At 39.5% G+C, this 24,587-nt stretch overlaps 1 protein-coding gene across 6 annotated transcripts in view; it reads right to left on the bottom strand.

The window, feature by feature from the left end:
• PARD3B (par-3 family cell polarity regulator beta) overlaps nucleotides 1-24,587 on the bottom strand; it is a 399,043-nt gene that overhangs the window by 284,229 nt on the left and 90,227 nt on the right. The window lies entirely within an intron of this gene.

Here is a 24,587-nt window from a genome sequence, read left to right as displayed (position 1 = left end):
TAAAGCTTTTATTTGTAATTACATAATGATTATGTTTCAAGGACAAGTTCTATCCAGCCCAGTGACAGAGGGCGAAGCTCTGTTAATCCCCAATCCTACACCTCTGTAAGAATGCAAGGTACACACACACACACACACACGTGTACCTGTAGGCACCCACCATAAATCTATCAATAGCCTCTTCCCGTTCCCTCCTGCAAGCTTACACCAGATACTTTGCTTCTGAAACTGGTGAGTGAGGCCAGCTTCTTCCACAACCTCAGGCCAGCAGGAAAGCCACAATTAAATATGGACAAGCTGCAAAGTCTGCTATCCAAACTCACATTAATGATGGTGTGAAAACGATGAAAAACATCAGAATCATTTTTCCCCAGCTAGGCTGGCCTACAAGGACTTTTGTCTTTATCCCTACTAATACAACGTCATCAGATAATGTATATTAGGTATAGATAGATTCAGCAACAAGTGACTCAGACACGCATGCTTGCTGTTGCCGTTGTAGTTCCAAGGAACCGGATAAAAGACAAAAGGATGACTTCCCAATGAACCTACACAAATTACAAGACTGGCTGCTCCCAGCCAACGAGACACTTGACAGCCCAGAGCCCTCTCCAGGAGGGCAGGAGATGACTGCAGCACCACTTTTCCTGCCCAATGCCTTATGTGGCACAACTCTCCTGACAACAAGCGCTCTGCCTAGTAATCACGTACAAGTTGTCTTTACCTTCAGATATCCATTTGTTTTGCTTTTTCTGAACTCCTTAGGACTAAAAAAAAATTTTATTTAGCTAATACACCTGGTTATGCAATATCAAGACACATATAGAAACAAAGTCTAAAGGATTGATTTAACCATGCTGCCTCTCTCTCTGTTATTTTAAGGGCCGCATACACACTCTCTCTATAAAAATATTAGTAGATCAAATCTCCTTTGACACTTCCAAGACATGTGTCAAAAATTATATCCTGTGATAAGCAGCATACTGAAACAAAGAGACAAACATTTAAAGGACCTCATTTGCCTAAGGGAAGAAATGAATGTATGAGAGGGAAAGGAAACGAAAAAATGCAAACAAAAATCCTGAAGGAAGGATGCTTCTAAGGAAGAAACTGACATTTTCAGGTCTTTCTCTCATTTATAATTTGGTTGCTAGAAATGTGTCAGCTCATATTTACCAATGCATATTTCAGAGGCGCACAGAACCCCTTAAATTATTAGGTAGAAAACTGGTTCTCCTTTTTCATATGGAAGCTGTTTCCTTTCCACAGCCAAACAAATAGCTCTTAGAGCACACAATTTAGTTTTTATTTGTCCAAAGCTTATCGGAAACATTAATTTCAGTACCAAAGACTACACTCCTTGTACTTTATCACTGCATCACAAGGAAACCACCCAGGTATTCACACCACATTCACCGCCACGCCATCTCTACGCCTCAGAACTACATACAGCCGAAATAGCACACTTGGAGCCAGACGCCAAATGACCATGGCAAAAAAAACACGGTACCTCTTGTTTATTATTAAAATGACTATCCATGTTGCTGCTGTTATGGAAGTCCATCAGCGCTTCTTACTGCTGCCATTCCTCAAGTGACTGTAGTGCACAGACAGGCACTATTTTGACAGATTAAAAAAAAAAAAGAAAACATTTCTTAATGGTATGGAACACACCATTAATTAATTATCGCAACTAGACTTAAACAGAGTGAGGAAAGGAGATACTGTAAGTACTGAATGTAGTGGTAACAAAGATCTGACATCTTTCCTTACCAAGGAAATAAAACTGCCATTTGTTTTCTAAAATGTTTATTCAGCAGAGAACAACTCAAGACCACAGCTGCAGGAGAACCTTACCAGTAGCAATCCTAACAGTATGAATATACCACTAATCAATCAAACCATTACAAATATCAGCCTCAGCCTTTCAAAGGAAATAAATACAATTAAGGTTATGTAAATCAGCTATTCAAAAATAATTGTTGTAATTGACTTCTTGTTTCCAGTATGGAAAATTTGTTAATTGGAATAGACTGTAAACCCCTCCCAACGAAAAGAACTTTCGGAGGCATTAAGAAGTCTCCCACAAATCTGTCATAACGTTATTTGCAATGTAAGTTCAATATTTACAAATATTGAGAGTTCAGTAGGCCAGCTGATTTTTCTTGACACAAATTGAGATAGTACTCTAGACATTTGTGAACTGCAGAAGTTATGCACGTACTCTGTTGTGGTTTTATATGCTTGCTGTACTTAAGCATCTGTTATCTTTTTAAATAGTTTATTTAAAGAACATACCAACTTTTACAGTCGAAGATATCTATATATTTCTGTACAGTTCAAACAGTTTTATTGCATATTGCTATAACATCTATTAAAAGGAGTTAGACTTCTACAACCTGCCAGCTACATAGATAATAAATTACTGAAGTTAACACTTCTGTCATTTTTGGTTATTGAACTCCTTCCTACTTATATTGACATTGCCACAACATAAGGTAGCAATAGCGAATGGTGCTATTTTCTTAGCATTTTCGTTAAACTTAAGCATGGCAAACTTATCACAATGCAATTTAGTAAAGCCAAATTCTAATTTTGAATTGTGTCCTATGGCACTGCTCTTTCAATATTATATTGATATTCCAATTAGGAAACTTGAAGAAAAGTATAAGAAAATTATGTAAAAAACAAATGACTTTATTCCCAAACACATAGAGCAACAATCACATTCAATTAAGATCAACTCTCCTATTAAAAAAAAAAAAAAGTGGGTAAATACGCAAGGAGGAAAATTATGTTCTTGAGCGAAGGGGTCCGAATACAAAGCAGCAGCCTGTTCGACACAGGGGTACCGCTGCCCACTGGGAGGCAGAGAACTGATGCAACATTGCATTTAAAGCTCTCTGGGAGATGAAATGTTGGCACTGGTCACACGCCGTGCACACGGGCAGCCATGCAGAGAACTGAGCACAACTTGACAAACCTTGCCTTACAGCGCTTGCCTGGTAGGCCTGGAACAACTGGCTTTCCCTTGCCCTATGCACCATTTTAAATAAAAGGTTTTGTAATTATTCCGCTTTTCAAACTACACTTTTGACAGCTAGATTACTGTTAATAAGGTTAAAAAGTGTGTATTTTACCAGCTTTTCTGTGCTGAATTACAAAACAGACAACGCTATTTCCGTTCCTATCCCAAACACCACATGCGTACGCGAAGTTCTAGGAGAAAAGGGATAAAATAAAAACTTGCTTGCAATTAAATTAATCAGCTTTCAATTACTGTCAGGATAAAATCGCTAAGACAAGTTCCCAGTCATAAGCTAGCACCAGTATGTGATTGATGAGATACAACTTTCAATAGCTAGAATAATGTATTCAAAAGCACCAGGAAGAGTTAAATGCTCAACACGTACAGAATTTTTCATGTAAGTTGGATGGAAACTTTTCCTCAGTTTCCCTATACTCATAGATTATATTTCTTCTCTCGCTATGGACAAGGAAAGCTAGTAAAATTGCCCATTTGTTCAAGGCATGTTTGTTAACCGCCCTGATACTGCTACTTCATGACCTCAATTCTCATTTAAGAGAAAAAACCTGTATTTTTTAATATTTTTTTTTTAAACTGTATCTATACTTCTGACAGCCAGTACTCCTATGGGAGTGATAATTAGATACTTATAAAATGATGTTGAAAAAAATCTATTTTTTTTTGTCAATTAATAAAGACTTCTCACACAGAGCACTCATCTCCACAAAAGAACTGTTCAGAGGGGGGTGAATTAACAGCTCAGCAACCATTTCACTAAGCTTCATGACATAAAGAGAAATGATGGCTCAAGCTACAGCAGAAAATTAAGTTCACCACAGTACCATGTTACCTTACGCTCTGACCCCTGAATTTGGGATCTCTAGGATTTAATTACGTATATACCCCTGCACATATACAACAAAGATAGAAAGACACAGGGTGTTTCTATATGTATCATGTTGATGCCAGCAAACACAAATTCAAAATAAAAATAAAAAGATCAGAGGTGTTTGCACCTGCAAGCCACCAGACACACACAGATGGAGGCAGGCTGCAGCTGACAGCAGCTGAAAACAGCCTCCATATGGCCAACGCAGAAAGGAGAAGGGATTCCTCCCTCCTCTCACCCTCCCTTTATTTATTTTTAATTCTTCCTTCATTTCTTTCAACAAGGTTGTGTGTTTGGCCAGGTCAGTCAACTTCCTGCCCCCGAAGACATTCAAGCACCAGCAGCAACACACGATGAAGGCAAAGCTACCTCTTCCCAGAGGCCATCTTAAGTTCAAGATCCTACCTCTTTGTAGAGGCCGTGCTGGCTCGCCTTGCCTCCTTCACCGCCCGCTGCCTCCTGCCACCCCTTCGCACAAACAGGGACACTTTCTGGGCCCATGGGGAGTCAGCTCAGGGAACCAAACCATGAAGAAAAGCAGCTCTGCCAGCCATGCAAAGCAAGCTCCCATCAACACGTGGCTGTCTCCTCAGCCCATCGCAGGCCACAAGGCCGCGGTAGCTGCACCTGGCTGTCTCGCTCAACAGCGGTGGATGCTGTGGAGAGCACACCCGTGTAACGTGTATGTGTGTGTCGTGACTGGAGCACAACAGCAGGACCGATGTTTCTGTGGTTCTTTAAAGGAGCTGTTCTCCCTCACAGATAGACTTCTACCTTCCGAGTAACCCCTCAAGGTGACAAGAACACTTTAGCTAAAGACAAGATCCATGTGAACAAAAAACTTCAGAAAGGCACTGTGGAGACAGTTTTCACAGAGTTCCACAAATTCATTAACGTAAAATTAGATTTTATATATTACTTATGAAAGACTTCTGTTCAAATGGTTAAAAGATTAAAGTCTAGTACTGGTACAACAGACAGAACTAAGGCAATCAGGGTACCTCAAAAATGGATAAAAGTGTTATTTAATTTTTTCAATTTAAAACTTTCCTGGAGCTCTACAGCCTTTCTTCAATGTTCTTTCAAGGTATTCTTCTGGCATATGCTGATAAGTATTTGAAATGGTATTCTTGCAAAATAGAATGTCTTGGAATTCCTTTAACTTAAAATAAAGGCTGTCGAAGAAAAATACCCATGTACACACCATATGGCAGCCTTCCTTCACACCTACGTATGAAAACAAATTATAGATACGTTACAGGAAAGCTATGGTGATTATCCCATCTTGTTTACCTACATGCCAGAACTATATACACCAAAGTCTCTTTCCAGAGACCACCTGACACTTTTCCTACTCCTTCTGTCCAGATTTCTTTCAGTATCATCTATACATCGCCAGAACAGAATCCTACTGCACACGGTGCAAGCACCGTGAGGCTCTGCTCTACACAATTTGCAAGAGTTTCTTTAACAGCCTGTTGTAATTTCTTGTTTACTATCATCGCTATTTATTGTTATTTTGGGAAGGTCCTCAACTAGTCTGCAAAGGTTAGAAAAACTGTATTAAGTTATCATGCCTGAGAAAACCCATCCGTGCATGCTTTTCAGGAAGTCTAGCTGGTGTTTTTTTTGTGCATGTGTGTGATCAAATTGAAAGATATCCTCATCTTCTGGAATTCCAATGTAGCTGAACAGGCAGTGGTTTTTTTGTGTGCTTTTTCCTTTTTTTTTTTTTTTTTGAAAGGTCACAGCAAAATATCTACCTGATTGATGAGACCTTACCCACTTTCTTCTTCCTGTCCAACCTACCCCTCCGTGGGCCACGTGGCTGCACTCCAAACAATGCCGCTGATTGGGTACTTAACATTGATATTTGTGGCAAAGTTTGATGAGCCCTTCAAGCATGACTGAGATGTAATTTTTTAAGCCACTTAGTAGCTACTTGAGAGCTGTTACGGAGATCCATAGTAACAATACAGACATTCCTTGAGGGTTGACTCTGGGTAGCTTCCCTGGCAGATATAAATGCTAGTGCTAAAATGTCAAGGATTTATAATTATGATGGCGGATGCATAAAACACATAAAACAAGCCTTATTAGGGTTGATTGAAGTAAATACACCAAAGGACGTTTCTCCTTTCTTCTGTAAAAGATTCATGTTCAGTGCTATTTGTAGCCTGTCATACTCATTATGTTTTCATGTGAAATAGCTTCTGAGTTTTGCTAGATAACAAATGCCCTTTGTTTTCATTCCTCCTCTATCCAAGCAAAAAGCAAATGGAATGAGGACTTGAAAATTCACAACTGATTAGTTTCTCCCTGGTTACCTTGAAGCTGGCTACTTTCACCTGTACAGACTTTACAGAAGACTAGCTAATTTTGGAGAGTCCATTTAAAATAGTGCTATAAAATGTAGTAACTACTATTAAAGACTGCATTTCTGTATTTGTAAATAAGCACTTGAACTGTGATATTTTTTCTAAATTCCACTCTAGTGAGTGGGACAAACAGAGCAGTTTAGGTTGGAAAGGACCTCTGGAAATCACCTGGTCCATTTTTCCACTGGAAGTAGGGCCATGCTATCATTTAGCTCAAACTTAAAAGTTGGCTCAGTTTGCTCAGGGTCTTGCCCAACTCTCTTCTGCACATCTCCAAGTATAGAGCTCTCAATTATTTGGACAATTTGTTGTGGTGCTTGAACACTCTCATGAGACAGAAATGTTTCTCATACCTAATCAGTCTCCTTCATGGCAACTTCACATCCATTACCTCGTCTCCTCACTGTGGACTTTCAAAAAAGGTGAGGTGGGGTCTTCCCTACAGACAGTGAACCAGCTGTAGACAGCAAGAAGGTGCTCCCAATTTGTTCATTTGCCCTCTCCCCACACGCCATACATTCCAGTCCCAGACTGCACTGGTGGCCTGATGCTGAGCTTGCTCCAGCAAGCTGGTGTTTCCCTTGCCCAAAGGAGAACAAAACTGACACAACCATCTAGCTGTGGTCTCAACAAGTAGAGTAGAATAGAGTAGAACTGCTTTCCTCAACTTGATGGCTACACCTCTGCTAGCCTACTAAATATGTATGTAGCCTTCGTAGCTGCAAAAACATGCTGCTGACTCCTGCTCAGCTTATTTTTCACCTGGTCTACTAGGTGCAGGCCCTTCTGCAAACCTGCTTTCTGTCTACAGATATGACACTTGCCATTAAACCCGAGTCACTTCCATGAAATCAATTAGTTTAAAAATTAAGAATTTCTGATTCAGCCACAATTACTTAATGACAGCATACAAATTAGCAATTTGTTTTTAAACGGCTTTGATCTTTTTAGAGGACACTACGGGATGGGCGAATGGAACTTTGGGAGTAAAAAAAAAAAAAGCACAAAATACTTGAATTGTGAAACAAATCAGAAAGTGTAAAACCATCTGTACAGCACAACACACACGATGACTTTCGTTAGTATAGACAGGCTTGATAAATCTTGGGATGTTGCCACACGTCATACAGTTCTCACACTGTGTTTCTGTCTGTGCAGAAAAACATTTCGGTATTTACAACTGCCAAGAGTCCTATTCTTACTGATGCCTAGTTTAGTTAGACTGCATTATTTGCCCTGCCTCTGACAGTTTACGTGTCAGGCTCCAGAAAGGCAAAAGTAAGCTTACAAAACTGGTTGTCACCTTGATGAGGAAAGGTCTGCCTGTAATGATAAACTAATGCTATCAGTCTCTACTGGTTTGTTGTTATTAATCCTGTCAAACAGTAGTCCCAGGGGGTTTCTAGTGCACTGTAATAACACATACACGCTCTTCTGAAAAAAGAGAAAATTTTGCCATTCGTGCAGTGACCTCATTTTTCTAAGAGTCATGACCCCACATGCTTGAGCAGCAGCAGTGTATTGCAGCTGACCTTGACCTAGAGCAACCACGTCCCTACAATGAGCTCGTAAACGTCATGGCACTTTTATGTCTAACATCTGAGAGGAAAAGGGAAAACAAACAGAAGAAGGAAGAAAAGAGTAGTTTAATGTAAGCGCAACAGGAACATCATGGAAATCCTTGGAATTTATGTAACAACCGGCTAGTTCGCATGCTTTGCGTTACCTTACTCATTAAAAAATATTGCGAGGTCAACCACTTTCACCCAAAATAACTGTTTTTCTATTTTATTTATTAATTTTTACAGGCAAACCAGTTTAAGAAGTCTACCACAACCGAAGAATAAGCCTTCTATAAAGTTATGCTCTCTCAGAAGATCAATAAAACACAAAATTGTGAAACATTCCGAAACTTTAAAAGTGTGGTGGTTCCAAACACTGCAGTTCCAAAAATATATGTTCTCAAATGAACCATCCGAACAGAAGGACTAGAAAAAATATTTTGACTTGACATCTTAATGCACCATTACTGTGAAAACAATGAAACTAAAAGTAAAATTTCCAGAGACAGTCACAGCTCTGGCAATAACAAAAAACCCTTCAGTGACAATTACTCATTTCAGCAATCAGTTCATAACAGACATCCTACTGCTGCCTTGCTCATTATACTCCTTAAAAGAATGATCTACATATTATACATTTCAGTCATTTTTTACCCAAGCATTAGCTGCCCACAGCATAATTTCATAGTTAAGTTTCTTAATTTCTTCGTAAACAAATTAAATGCTGACATCATGTTCAAGATTCACAGCAAAATTTAACATACTATTTCAAGGTTTTCCAACTCAAAATTCAGAGCACAGCTGTCAAGAAAATCGTATTCACAAAGTCATTAACATCTATGTATATATACCTATATGTTATACATCCCTCAGACCTAACCATGCTTGCAAACAGACATAATTTCACATATATATATATATATTATATATATATACACACACACACACCCCTTTCTACTATCTACACATTGGTACTTGCTATTCAAATACTAACACAGGCTATTTAAACAAAATACATAAGAAAAGATAACCACCATTCAAAAAATTACAGCACTAGGAATGTTCTTGTCCTTCCACAGCAATACAGGATCCAAAATATAAAACCAAAACATACTTTCTGTACATGACATTATAATTGTTCACCAAATGGATTTCGACATGTTCCTCACTTCCGAGGCTGAATTTTAATGCCCTGTTAAGCATACTGTTAAACATGTATTTGATGAAGTTTTGTGAATTTAACTATAAATAGCCTGAGTAAAGTCTGACCTCCCAACAATGAATAAAATTATCTAAGCTTTTCTTGCTGAGACCATCTCCTGTAAGACAAGCCGTTAAATAAAAGGAAACTCTATCATACTGAATACAGTGTACAATACTGAGCATGGTTTCATACCTACACCAGTTAAACAAACTCTTTATTAGATAATTAAAACACAAAACAAAACAAATTTTACCAGAGTTGAATTCAATTAACAGCTACATTACTAGGTGAAATAACCTAAATACTGTTTTAATGTGATCTGAAGTTTTCAGTTTTAACATCTTCATGCTTAGGGCATAGTTGAGTATTGATTGCAGCAGTTTGAATATTCTGCAAAACAGTGATATGTCTTGGGAATAAATGACTTCAGACTATTCAGACCATTACTCAGAAATTTCAAATGTGATTTTTCACAGAAGCTTGTTCATTCATTTTCCACTCTTCATTACAAATGATAAAGGGACCTATTCATAAAGCAAAGCATTTTTTATGAAAAAAATCTCAAACTGAATGATATACCAGGCTCCACTTTCAAAAATAAGCTAAGCTACTCAATAAACAGTGCAATGAGAGAGGAGTAAAATCCTTTCAGCTAACAGAAAATTCTCCCAAAGCGTTTCAGGTGTCATGAATTTTTGAGTATCTTGAATATCATGAAAAACCATTAGAACTGGAGCCACAAGACTAGCCAAGTATTTTAGCCTTCCCCAGAAAAATAAACATGGCTATTCCTCTACCCATCTGCATGAAGGTTCTCACCAGGCCCCTCAAAAGGGAATTTGTGTTTTCCAAGCTTTGTTATTAGTTCTCTTATGGATTCATCACAGAATTACATTTGCCTTTCTCACTGCCACATTGCCTAGTTACTTGCCGTTACTCTAATGGTCTGAAACACGTGAATCTTGAGGTTGGCAAAAAAAAAAATGCTAACAGAACTGTTGATTCTATTCTTTCTCAACTTTTATGGAGCATTTTTGAACACATTTATTCCCTTCCAGTAAAAACAATGATACCCTATTAAGAGAGGGACATCCTTGGTCCACTGAATCAGCTCCTCTGCAGGTATGGTTTCCATTTCTTCTGCAGCTCCAGCATTCTGCAAGCAAGCCATACCTCTGTAACAGCACACTTCTCTTCAAGGCTTCCAGGGCTTTCCAAAACCCGAGGGGGAAGAAAGTCCACAAAGTTCCAGACAAGATAACACACATTCATGCTGCCTTGAATCCTTATCCTCCAGTCAAATTATTTTCTTTCTAAGAGACCAAGAGTGTTTTTTCACACTTAACTGAAATCAAGTCTCCTGGGTTCCTACCCAGTCTAAGTCAAATAGATTTCTATTAGTAATTCAGCAGGCACACACACTGCAGAACTTGACACTGCCATTTAGGAAGGTCTCCAAAATAACTTCACTCCTAATTTAAAGATCTGGATGCCCAAGATGCTACAAAGCAAACAAACCACACGGACTGCAGTGATGAAGGGGAGCCACAGCTGGCAAACCCCAGGGTGCCCGCTCTCCATTCTGACACAAATTGGAATAAAAAAGGTTTAAGAGGGAAAAAAAAAAAAAAAAAAAAAAAAGCCACTCCCATGTCCCTTCTCTCACTGTTTTATCTTCTGTCTACAAGCTGAACTGGGGACCCGTGGTATGGGGCTGCAGGCAGGCACCTGAAGGGAACGATGAGGAGCTGACCACAACAGAAATCCTCCTGCTCCCCAGAGACAGAGGCAATCTGCCAAGTGTCTTCTGCACAGGACATTACAACAGAAGTAATTTATCACCTGGGGGGAAGAGAAAATGACTATTTTTTTCCAATCGCAATGGCATTTGAAGTTAGAATTAGTGTTATGTTAGCCTAGCACAAGTCAAACGCAAAGACATTACAGCACATCATGATGGGCCAAGTCTGTGGTAAAAATCTGTTTTTTCTCTCTCATTTCTTACATGCATTGTTTAAATGCATTGGCAAAAATACACACTTTTTAATCAAAACAAAGTTTGGAGAGCTGTGCTTTCCAGTCCTTGGCCTCTTGACCTTGAGCACAGGGAAGAGGCAAGGAGGGCAGCCCCATTCTCTTCCCTGGGCCCCGGGCCAACGTCACCACAGCCATGAGGGCAGCTCCTGCCAGCCTCTGAGCTTCTGTTCACCTGCCCTGCTTTCAGGCTGGCAAGAAGCTCCACAACTTCTGCTGACCCAGCAGGGCTTTTCATCTTTGGACATGCCACCCTGCTCTCCCGGGATTATAATCATTTATACTAATTGTTTCTGGTCTACTCTTCAACCGCAACGTACAGCATGGAGAGAGGTAGGCTACTGTGCAATCGGTAAGGTAATGCAGGGTTCCACAGCCACTCCGTAACCCCCACAGGATTGCTCACAAGTAGCACATTCCTTTTTGTTGTTGTTGTTTTATGGAAGCTCAAGCTATCAAAGAGGAGAAAGCCTAGAGCAAACTACATGGAGCTTGAGCTTCCTGAGGAGACAAAATGGCGTGCTCCTGACAGCCATCACTGCCGCTTCCAGGCACAGAGCACTCTCTTCATCTCAGTTTATCTAAGCTATTCAATTCAACGGTAAGTTTGTTCAAAATGAAAAATCAGATGAGAACTGAAGGGCAAGGAAGCCTGCTAGTCTTATTTCTTACAACCCATGAAGAAAATTAAATGCAAGAGCTGAGCACCAGTACCTCCAGCACCTGAAAAACTCCTGCTGGTCTCACCTACTCTATCAGCTATATAGTCCATCACGCATCACCTACAAACTGCCTCTGTTCAATACAGCTTTAAATGCTCAACTCTTGCTAAAATTCTTTCCAATACATATACAGAATGTTTCCCATTTTTTCTCAACTAAAATTCATTTTATTTCTCTGCAGCTTTAATTGAACTCCAATTTCTAAAACTAGCTTGACACAAGCCATGAAGAAATTAATATTCTACTAAATAAGAACTGTCACTCAGCATTTCCTAAGCTAAATGTAAAAATTAAGACTGAATAAATGTATGCTAAGTATCACTGCATAAATATGCATATAATGCATTTTTCTCTTCATAAAAAGTGTTAAATTTAATGTAAAGATATTTAATTGCACATCAACATTTTAGTCGTGATCAATCACTGAAAATCAATGTGTTTTTTTTTAATAAATGTAGAAATATATTTAATTCAAATCCAATTACTTTAAATATATTTTTGTTTACTTCACAATCACTTAGACTTGAGTTGGTTCATTCTCCAGTTAAGAAAAAGGATCTCAGGACTCAATTGGTGTACCAAATTTCTTATCCAAAGGTGCGTCACTGAGGGTTTACTCACACAACCCTCTTTACAGAAGGGTAGTGTGGTGGGTTTTTTTTGATGCAATTAAAATATTCCAATCCTATTAGAATGCAAATTTAGGGGGTAGAAGGAGCACACATAATGCCATTAACATTCAAAAATTTCTTGGTCCCCATTATCAGATACTAATTCTCACATTAACTGATGTTGGGGGGGGGGGAGGAATGAACAAATCCATTAGCAGCTGCATTAAAACTGAACAAAAGAGGAAACAACTGCTGATGTGATTAAACACCTGTCCCTTTTTGAAAGCTTCTGTATCCAAGAGCACCAAATGCGCCGTTCCAAATGTCACTTTGCACCAGGTAGGCAGGCATCCCTTCCTGTAGGATACCCCTGACAGCTACCCCTACACCTCAGTAGTTTTAGCAAGCCTCCAAAACCTGGCAATCACTTTTAGCAAGCCTCTAGATGGTTTCCTTTAACACCTTTTAAAAACATAATATAATACTTTTGAGAGAAAGAAATAAAGAGGACCACATTTGTGCATGCGAGGAGCTAGATCAGGCTCCAGCAAGGCCAAGCCAGCAGGAGCAGTCCCAGCCACCTCAGCTGACTTGGAGCATCCTCATGTCTCTGCCCAGGTGTGCCTATACTACAAGAACAATCCTGTACATGCTTCTCGATGGCATATAAACCTATGTGATCATGTTTGTGGGAACAGTCCAAGTATACTGCCATTTCACACAGGGGGGATAATACCACCTGATTTAATTACTGACAGACAAACAACACTTTTCCTCCCTAGTGGTGACTTCACTCCTAGCTGAACATGGATGAATGAAAGGTAGATCCTGTGTGATAAACACATTTGTCAATATGACTTGCATTCTCTTTCTTACAAATCCACATCATATTCTTGAATGAGCACTACGTAAACAGAAATCCCATAAATTCTCAACACCTCACTGTTGTAGTCACAGACCTGGTCCCTGCAGGAGTCTAGTGTTACATTACTTCATCTTGGATGTGTCAACAAACTCGATTTGTCTATAAGTCTCCCTCAAACATCATTGGAATTGGTTCAAGATGCACTGTACATCCAAGCAGGTTCACCAATATTCAGAAAGTTACTCAACTAATATTTCCTTGGAAATTTGTAAAAATAAATAAATAAATAAATAAATAAATAAAAATAAAATAAAAAAATAATTACATCATCTTTGTCTCTGACCAAGGGAGATTCCCCTGCATCACTGGAACCTTCTTCCAAATCTTACGAATGTAGAGGCTGCTGACCGGTGCGAGCCCCTCTGAGAAGCCTGGCACTTCACATGATTCCCTCACAACTGCTTACATCCCCAATTCATCATCACTGCTGTGGGGCTCAGCACAGAGGCTGAGGGCTGAACATACTGTCTCCAACCTTATTTTGGAACCTTTTCAGTATCCTCCGATGCTAAACAGCAACATAATAAATTCAAGAATTTATATCCACACTCACTATACATAATATATCCACACTCACTATATATTATATATCCACACTCACTATATATTATGCGGTGCATTGAACTGCCCTACAGTCAAGAAATAAAATGTTTTTAAAAACAAAACTGCTACAAGTCCCCCTTCCAGTTCCACTATCATCATAAAGATCCAGATGTCTCTTATGCTATGGTAAACTGATGATCTATCAAATGTAAAGCACACAAATACTACTTGAAGCATCCTAAGAAGAAGCATGAATTAAAAAAATATCTGCTAGCAGACAAGAATAAAAAGCCTTTGATAATTTTATTATTCAGATTGTTTCTTACTGCAAACAATACAAAAAAATTGAGATTTTCACCATATTATTACTGGGAGACATTAAATGTATATATATGCATATATATAATATACTGCATATATATAAGTGCATTTTGTATTTCAACAACTAAAAAAATACAGAACACCTACAAAACAGTTCCTTGAAACTAAGTAAAGCAGCTATATCCTAGACCCCCAGCAGACAAACCACATAGAACAAGCATACTTAATGCGATCAATATGGCACAATTGATAACTAAGACAGTGACAAAGGAAGGCCACAAAAATAACCAACTAAAAAAAAACACACAGCATACACATTTTATGAACACTTCTGAAGAATTAAAGAATTACCATTCCTATTTCAGAAATTAATGTTTAAGTTTTATTTATTCAAGATAGTACAGGATATCCAGGACAAACGTGGCAATTAAACCTCAAGTCCCCAGTTAGTTCTATATCCATAAATTACTTTTCCTTCTTACCAACAGTTTTCATGAATAGTTGAAGTGCTTTACAATATCCTTATCTTAATTTTACAAATAGGCAAAGTGATGCACTAGATCAAATCCTTTACTTGTGACTGCCCACAAAACCAGTGAAACATCTCTAACTAAAGTGAAGGTCCATTACGGAACTATCACAAACACTGCAGCCTCCCTGCAATCCACTGTCAGCACCCCTGCTACAAGGAGCAGTAAAAAATTTTAGCCTGCTCTTTTAAGAAGACAATATTACTTCAACATCATGCTCCAGCCTGCTGCATGCACAAGCAAGCAGATGCTGCACAAGTAGAAAGGTATTTGAAATCAGAAGACTTCATTCAGGTTTTCAGGTGAACCTGCAGTTTTCAAGAACACCGACTTACTTCCTAAAAGTACACAGAACTGCACTGTTCTAAGAAATAACATTAGAAACCCCACCACACATACTTAGATAGTTGTGCTTCAATTACTTGATTAAATGCTTTACTGGGAGAATGAACAGTCACGTCTAGAGAGACCTATGAGCATCATTGACCACAATCCATGTGCTCTCCAAAAAGCATGATTCCGATTCCAGCCTGGAGTTTTTCTTCCTTTGGGAACAGAATTCTCACACCAAGAGATGGAAAATTCACAACTGCCAATTCCAGCTGCAGAAGCTCTTGCTCTGACATCTATATACATCCTAAAATAAAGACACTCAGCTGCAAGGCTCATATGTAGAAGGTGGTGTTAGAAAAAAAACACTTCAGTATCTATATGGCTGACAAGCACAAAATAGCCTGAATTTTTTCATAAAATATATATTTCTCAAAATTCATCGGTTTTGTGACAGATCAACACTACATCCTTTCCCAAATCTCCGACTTAAGTGCACTTTTACAAAGAGGGAACAAATTTCAACAGCCTTTATAAAGCAGTTAGGTCTTTCGCAACCCATCATCACTCTTCCTATAAAGTAGCAGAACAGTAGATACCAGTATTTCAGAGTAGGCAAAAAAATGCAGAAACCAAAGAAAATGCATAATTCAATAGGTAAATACTAATAAAAATGCATGACCAAATTCTTTACATGTGCTATGGGGACGTAAGTTTCAAGGTCTTCAATTCCTCTAGAAACAGTCACTTTTCTTTGCTGTATGAGAGGGATTTCAAAACACAAAAAAAGCATTAACAGGTCACTGGAGAAAACACAAATTAGAAAATACAGTTTCACTTCAGTTTAGGCAAAAGTGCTGCAGAGCAACCTCTGTGGGAACTAACAGATGAACACCTACAGTATGCTCTAGCTTTCAGTAACTGGCAGAACTTGCAGAAATATTCAAGAGTCACTTAACAGCTTTGAAAACCGCAGAGATGTACTGGAGAAAAGTTAAAAAAAAAATTCAAAACCACGAGTAAATGAAAGATATGAACAATCACATTAAAGGTACGCATATACCAATTGTGTCCTATAATTTAAATATATACATATAAATTTATAGCCTGCATTTAAAAATGAGAGAAGAGAATAAATAAATACCTTCTCAAATTTTGATCACAGAGAACTCAATTATAAATGACAACATTCTAATGAACCAGTACTGATTACAATCTTTTTTTCATGAAAAGGTATGCAAAACCAACAAATAAAATGCATCAGAGCTGCGTAAAGATCAGTAGTTTAGCCTCAGTGTTATCTACTGCACATCTGCCACACTGCATTATCTTACTACTCAAGCATCATTTTTGCATTTCAATGTAGTAGCTCTATCAGATTAATGCCCAAGACATTTCAGCTGTGTTTCAAGTAAATAAGTGGACATACAGGAATATTATGCATGGCCTGTATCATTGACACTAAGCAAAGAAAACGTGATTAGCACCAAATTGCATCTGACAGGGGAATCAGAAAGCTGTCAAACACAATGACATGGATTCAGTATTTAGAAGGTAAAAGGGGGAATAAAGAAGCTGGCCAGTCTGGCATGGAGACAGCAATAAAACACAACAGCTATGATAAATTAATTCATTTACTTATGAAAAATTAGAGGCTTCCACACACAGCTCTCATTTATAATCTTGTCAATCTGGCAGAGTAAATAAAAAGCCTATACAATGCACACAGCGGGAGGGAAGAAAGAAACAAAAGAGGGGAAAAAGCAAAACCAGATTTTTGCATTTAATCTAACAATAATTTCTTACATGAAACCACACTGGACAGAGCCTTTGATAGGCATGACTAATGCAAAGATACATTATAGCAGTGGTTACTGTATTTACCACAGATATGCAGTATCAAAACAACAATAAGGCTGAGAACGCTCAGAAGCCACATAAAGCAAAATGAAATTTTCATGTGCAATGGATGCTATTGCATCTATCAAAAAGATGCAGAAACAGCAGGCTGAGAGTGGAAGTAAAGCCAAGGAGCATCCCTTGGCAGAAGCGGGAAGGGAAGGGACATCGTGCAGCTCAGGAGCAGAGCGGTCTCTGCAGTGCTTTAGGGAAGGTTCTGTTTGACACCTCCTTTGCAAATCCACAAATTCTAAGTGTTGCAAGGCCAGCTGGGGGTTTGTTCATGAATTTCTGCAGGACTAATTTCTATCTAAACTTGATGTGTGACCCTTGTGTGTTTGTAGATCCAGTCCTCCAAATCCAGGCTTCTTGCTGGATAGGTAAGCAGAGAACCAAAACAAAGATCTGAATTCCTTAAAAGCCTAAAAGGGGGAGAGGTGAGCAGCAGTAGTGGCATAACTGATTTCCCACATGTTCATCTAGAGACTTAGTGACTTATTTCAAGAACTTTTGATTTTTCTAGAAACCATATAAATTTATTTTTCCTATGTCCCACATCTTCAGAACCAAACCAAACCTGTAGCATTTCCATAGTGGAATATTTCCTTCATTATCATTTGTAAGTATTGTGTTTTCCGCTTAAAAAAAAAAAGTGAATAGTAAGGTTTTAGTATTAGCCAACAGTTGAGGTTCTCTGCCGATTTCAGGTCTGCTTTGCTCTCCCACCATCTCGCTCGACCCAGTGAGCTGCCAGGATGTCCTGCCTGCACTCGAAATGCCAGCACCCAATGCCCAGGAGGGCACAAGTGACCCTGGGGCAGCCAGAGGCCAGGCTGCTGAGGAGTATTCAGCAACCAACCATTCGACCTTCAGTCGGTCACATTCACGGTCACAACCGCAAATGAATTTTTAATTTTTTCATATCTGATTTTTACAATGCCTAGAGAGAGGCAATTTAAAAGGCAGTATAGTATGCATCAGTGGCAACACAACCAGAATAAAAAAAAAAAAACACACAATTGTTACATGACCTCTACATCAAACATCTTAAAAACGAATTCCAAGTTTTCAGCCAATTTCCAGCCTTCAGTAATACAAAATTTGCATATGTAGGAGTTAATACGGCCTGCAGGAACTCCTCAGAGTATAACTAGAGAACAGAAAAAAAAATGATGAAACTGTGGCAGGAAAGTCACAGGAAATAGTGCATGGTAAATCCCTACACAAGATAATGCCGAGTAAGAAGAAGCTGCTTCCCACCTCTTAAATGCCTTTTCAAGCATGTCAGAAGTACGCTCCTTCAGCATGCACACCGTTTTATTTTGTCACTACCTGCTATGCTGTGGAAATGCTGTATTACAGCTCACAAATATGCCATGAAAGCCTGGCTTACGATTAAACTTGTAGTTTACCCTGGAGCAGAGCATTTACGTTTGTTGCTTTTAAGGTATGTAACTGAAGAAAACAGAGTAAAACATCTAACTGAACAGGTATGTTAAAAATACCTTTCTTAAAATACCTATAGCTACAATTGCAAGAAGGTACTGAGCCGATTGTTGCAGTCCAGCTGCCACTGAGAATTTTACAACTGGTCCGGATACAAAGCATAACCAGCTTTAATCACTTATTTGAACAGCTGCTGCTCAATTAAAACAATTTTTGTAAAACATTTTCCTATTATCTTTTCATCTTCACTATTGCAAGAAAGTAACTTTAGCCCAGGGCTGAGACAAGGAGCAGATCACAGACAATATGGTAATACTGGAACAAACGCTTATGAGCAGATCAGACTTGAATTAACCATTCTTTACTTCCTTCTCCTTCCATCCTTTAATCTTCTATTTCACTCTTTCAGTGCTTGCCTGGTACGTTTCACTTGTTAAGAAACTTACGAACTCTTTATCCTCTTTTCAAATTTGAAGAGAGGCGCAGACATTAAGCTCAGCTGCAAAGCACTGAATTACAGTCTACGTAATTTATTTTCATTTCTAATCCTCATGCTCAAGTAACTGCAGCAAATACTTAAATATTTCAAAATGCCAAATCTGAAGACTTCATAAAGCCAAAAATTTTTATGTAAGACTAAATAAGCACAGACTGGTGACCACGACCCACAGTACGTGACCAATTTGATTAAATGTGGGGAATTCTCATAACCTCTGTATTAAACACAGCAAAAAAACACCAGAAATTACAGCTTTGTAAAACTGCCACCACTGCCTAGCAAAAAGATGACTGCAATTCCAGGCAGGAGTGTAGCAGAGCTCAGACCGTTCACACGCACAGCACATCTCACACCTGCCAGCATACGCAAAAACATGCAAGAGCACAAAAACAGAGGAGGAGGAGGTATACAGGTGGCACCAAAGCTCATCCACGTGCATGCAGGCTTGACCTGCAGCATTTGAGGCCCACCAAGGCCTGAAAGGACTCGTGGCACCACTAGGACCCCAAATGGTTTCAACACTACCCCTAGTGCCACCACAGCTACAAATTTCTCTGTATTCCCCTCACAAACCACAAATACTTTGCTCTTTTCTCCCAGGGAGCCACAGATGACTCAGAGCAGCAGCTGCCTGCAAAAACAAAAAACAAAAGCAAAAAACAAACAACTGAGAACTGATAGTGCTAGACGCAGGAAATGCAGGGTGCAGCCACAGCTCTCCTCCTCACTCAGCCTGTGCGAGCTCCACCCAAGGAGCTGCGGTCAGAGCTCCAGTCGTGGGCTACAGCCTGCTGCTGCAGGACTGCCTTGTGACAGGCACCACACACGGAAAGGAGCCTTGCAGTTCTATACATAGTCTCTCCATCTAAGGTCACAGCAAAACTGCAGGCAAAGATTTTATTCCCAAAGTCCTAGCACTGTAGATTTATCCCAGCCCTGTTCTGGCTTGTGGATCAAGTCCGATCCAATATCCAGACCAGAGCAGATCCTCAACCATCACTGACAGCACCTGCCGCCTTTCCGCAGGTCTCCTCAGTGCCTCAAGTCACAATGACATTAAATAGATGCCACTGATGAGGGAAGGGGAAAAAAAGTGAGGAGACTGTGTGTGTATCTGAAGCCGTCACTCAGCACCATCACTACTGATTATGCAGAAGATTAAAAGAGCCAAAGCATCTTAGCCTCAGGCAAGTTTGGAGGCTAATAGATGTCTGCTTCTCTAAAAGATGCCACGTGGAATCAGTGGGATAGGAGCACTGTACCATAATGTCTTCTTTGCAAAATTGCACTTAAGGCGCAGAGCAGCAATTTCCGGCTTTTGGGATGTGGTAACAGCTGAACTCTGAGGCAGCAAACAGATCACTTACTCGAGAAAAACATCTCGGAAGGAAAATTACCAAGTGCTAGCTTGCTCCTTGTGGAAGCCCCTGCACAGGGGCAGGCTGACACCGCGAGGACGTGGCTGAAGCACAGGAGGTGCGCGCAGGTAACAGCCGCAGGCAGGGGCTGGGAGCCACCACACAGCGTGCCAGCACCCTGCTGCTGCACCTGAGTCCCTGAGCCTACAGGGAGCCCACATGTAACTGTGCATGCCGTCTGAAACCGAGAGGCACTGTGAGGTGAAAAAATAATAACAACAAAAGCAAGATCAGTGAGCTTCCCCCACATGGTGACTTGCCACAGCTGGAGCTATTCCCCTTATTCCCTGCTCCTCACTTCCACGCCAGCAGCAGGTCCTGCAGCCGGCCTGGTGCAGCAGGAGAAATAACAAACTCTCAGCAAAGAGGTGCTTGTTTGAGATACAACACTTCCATGGCCATGAAAAATCTGAGTTTCCCCAGCTTCCTCAATCTCTTTGCTCCCTCTGCCTGGCATTGGGATATAAAGGGATATTAATCTGCATAGATTAATCTTTCATTTTCAGTGCAAATGCCTTTACAACAAAAAGTAAAGAGATGGAAAAGTCGACGAGAAAAAATCCATTACAACACCTCCAGTAAAATAAGTTTTTAGATTTTCCTGAATAAAGGAAACCTGACAGTCCTTAAGAGAAATGCACTAATGCAAAACTAATGATAAAAGAAATTGTTCACCTTGTCTAGTTTGCAAGCATTTCTTTACATAAAATAAGGTATTAGCAAAATAATGACTGCTATATTTTTGATTGAAAGCACACGTATACAAATTGACAGACAAAATGGCAGCCAAAACAAATATTTAGTATTAAAGGTGAAATATTAGCTAAAAAAAAAAAAAAAAAAAAAAAAGGTAAGAAAATTCTAACTTAATCCTTTCTATCTACACATTTCATGTTACATCTAAACTTCAAACAGAAAGCGATGTTGCAGCACTCTCTATTAAAGTAAGCATGCAAACTAAGCCAGGCAAAACAGAACTGTGAGCAATGTGTCAGCAACACCTTTTGATTTCTCTGCTTCTGTCAGCCCGCATCAGAACGACAGCGTAACTCCGCTGTAGTAATTGACTAAGTTTGTGCTTTCCAGTCTCCCTGTACTGTGGGACAGCAACTTCCCTGAGTTTCTTGATGAGGGAAGAAAAAAGTCCTATCTCTCGAGAAGCAATTAAAAAGACTGAAAATAACAGTGTTCCACAGAAGGGTAAAGAGAGCAGCATCAGATAAATATAGAAAAAAACAACTGTTTTAAAAATAGATTTGAGTACTGCAAAAACAAAAACTCACTACGCTTTTCAGAAAATGCCAATCGTTGGCACAAAAGCATGGTTTTGTCTGCCATAGGTTCCTGTAAAATAGTCCTTTAACAAGTCCTACACATAACGATTCTCAGCTCAAAGAAGAAATGAAGAATCATACAGGAATGAGACAAGGGACCCCCACAAGGGACACAAAGCCTATTTTTTGTCCTTTGAAACTCACAGGGTTTCCTCTGTATTTGTGCAGTACATCAGGTGTTGATACATACTTTAACGGTGTTTTTCATGTTTGTTCTCCCCCACCCCCCAAAGTAGCAGCTTTCCACTTTACTTGCTGGCGCTCAGGTCCATGACAAACTACATGCTATCCTATTTTGGGAGTCAAAATGCCAACACAAACATTGACAAACAACTACTAGCTTGTGAACACAGCAGCCTACCGACCACTCTGGAGAAGACAGCAGGCACCTGCATACTGGGATAAGCTGGTTTTCAATGCTGTTGCTATGCACCCTGCTATGAGCTAAAAAATCTTACCAAATATGTCTTGATCCAAAGGATAATACTGGTTGTTTATAGAAAACAGAATCATTATTGTAGAAACCCCTGAAGTTACCTAAATATTCTTTGAAAAACTCTATTATTTTTTATAGAGAAAAACACTGGCCAAAGCATCAGTTACTGTCCATTTAGATAACAGAGTCAGAACACATCCATGAGGCACCTGAGAAACCACAAAAAACATGTGAGATGTATTACATGGTCAAATACCCGCCCCACTATGGCACTCACATCTGCTCTCCCAGCCTTCTTTCAGTTAAATGCTGTTGGAAAACACAGGGACTGCCCTGCAATGCCAATTCATCACTTCAGTGCTGAGGATGTTTTGCTTACATGTTCTGAGTGAGCCTAATTCCACTTTGCAGTCAATTTGTATTCTCCAAATCTGTATTACTTACATAAAGCTACACATTTCTCTTTTGTCACAGGTTACTGATTTCAAGGGTTTCAGGAAATTGTATTTTCTGAACTCACTGGATGTCTGAGGAATTAGGAAAAGTTTTTTTAAAAAAATCTGTCAACATCTGTCCCCAGAAACAAACACTGAGCCTGCAATAATGAGGTGAGATTTTTTGCTTTGTGGACTCAGTATGAATTTTGTAAGTTTAAAAAAAAAAAAAAAAAAAAAAAACCATCCTGCAAAACATCACTTCTCAAAAACAAAACCCAGTGTCCTAGTATTTTATTTTGCCTGGCACTTAAATTTGAAAAATAAAATAGGTTCCCAAAACCAAAATCTAAAACCAAGTGAGAGCACAGCAAAAGATCTAAGTAGTAACAATCCATCAGCTTGTTTTTTTTTTTTGTTTTTTTAATTTGTTTTTAACTTGCATCTTCAAAGATCTTGATTTTAATTACCTAAAGGAAGCCTAAGACCATGCTAGCTCCCACCACGAGTCCTGCCTCAGAGCCGTTAACCCCACCCAGAACATCTCCTTATTTCACACCATAAACTCGTACACCACTTTAAGTTGTGGTGAGAAGGGAGCTGGCTGCTTGCAAAGGTGGTTAATGCAGCCAGCACTGAATACACACAAGTTCCCCCACTTTCAGATTTTTATTTTAGCACACGAATAGGGCCAAGCAGAATTACTTAAAAGCAAACATGCAAAGAAAACGTTGGTTTAGAAGCAACCCAGCCAACAATAAATAAATAAATAAAAATTGAGACCTATGAGAGGCCAGATGCACGCTGTGTTTCAAGTCTGGAGTACTTCATTAGCTCTTTGAGCAGGATAGAAACTGCTCTGGAACAAAGACTGATCATATTAACCCAAGAAAAATCTATCAGAGAGAAACATAAAATACGGACACGCATTAGATCAATCACCAGAAATATCTTTTTATTAATGAAAAATTATTATTGTTCAGCAAATAAAAATATATTAAGTGTTTGGACTTTAATTAAGTCCTTAGAGCAGAACAACAAAAATTGTGATAGGGGATGCTATACAATCATCTAAAAAATTTACAATATCTGAGTGGGAAAACTGTGAGTTAATGGAGAAATTGAATTTTCACTATTTAAAAGGGGACACAAACATTCTGCTACGACATCTGTTCTTAGGTTCTACCGCAGCAGAAAACCAGAAAACCACCAGAATTTTAGCTGTCAAAACAAATCCTCAAATTAAAGAAAGGAGGAGGAAGTAAGCGCTGAACAATTACACACTTCCAGCAGCACAAGTCTAGCATTTAGTGAGGACAAAAAAAGTATGCAAAGAAGTATGGAAGCAGCATTCAGCCAAATGCTGGAATGAGCACTAAATTGGAAATGCACTCAGATGTACACACAGTTTTACAACAATTTACTGAGATCTGTTAAAAAACCTGAAGTCAGACTCACCAGTTACTTATTGCTGCTGGGGCATCTGAACACATGCTCAAAGGCAGGAACAAAATCCCCTCTGGTCCTGAGTCCACTCACTGTGCTGAGAGCTTCCCGGGTTGCACCAGCCTGCTCTTCTTATTTCTAACCTTAATAAAACAACATGAGGACAACGCAAACGCCTTTCCACTTCCATGTGGGACCTGAAGTTATGCAGTAATTATTCCCCATTATCTGTTTGAGAACACCAACAGCAGAGTCAATGCACAAAATCACTTTGTGCACTGATCTGCACCGAGTAACTGGAATGCCACCCGGTGCTGGAACCCCACAATGAGCTGAAACTCGGCAGTGCTGAGCGCAGCTTACCCAGCGACAAGCGGCAAGAAGCCTGGCCACACGTGGAAGCACTCCTACTTGGGAAGCTACGAGGAATCACATAATGTAGTGTGCCTTCAGTTATTCATAAATTAGAAAAAGGTATTTGAGTGAGTGCCATGAGACTTTAGTAAATGGCTGTGGAACAGGCGGCGACCATGTGGACAGCCCACACGACAGCACGGACACACATGAGAGCAAAAGGAAGTGAACTCGACCAAGCTAT

This window comes from Anas platyrhynchos, chromosome 7, assembly GCF_047663525.1.
Source record: "Anas platyrhynchos isolate ZD024472 breed Pekin duck chromosome 7, IASCAAS_PekinDuck_T2T, whole genome shotgun sequence".
NCBI lineage: Eukaryota > Metazoa > Chordata > Aves > Anseriformes > Anatidae > Anas > Anas platyrhynchos.
This window is presented reverse-complemented; position numbering and strand designations above follow the sequence as displayed.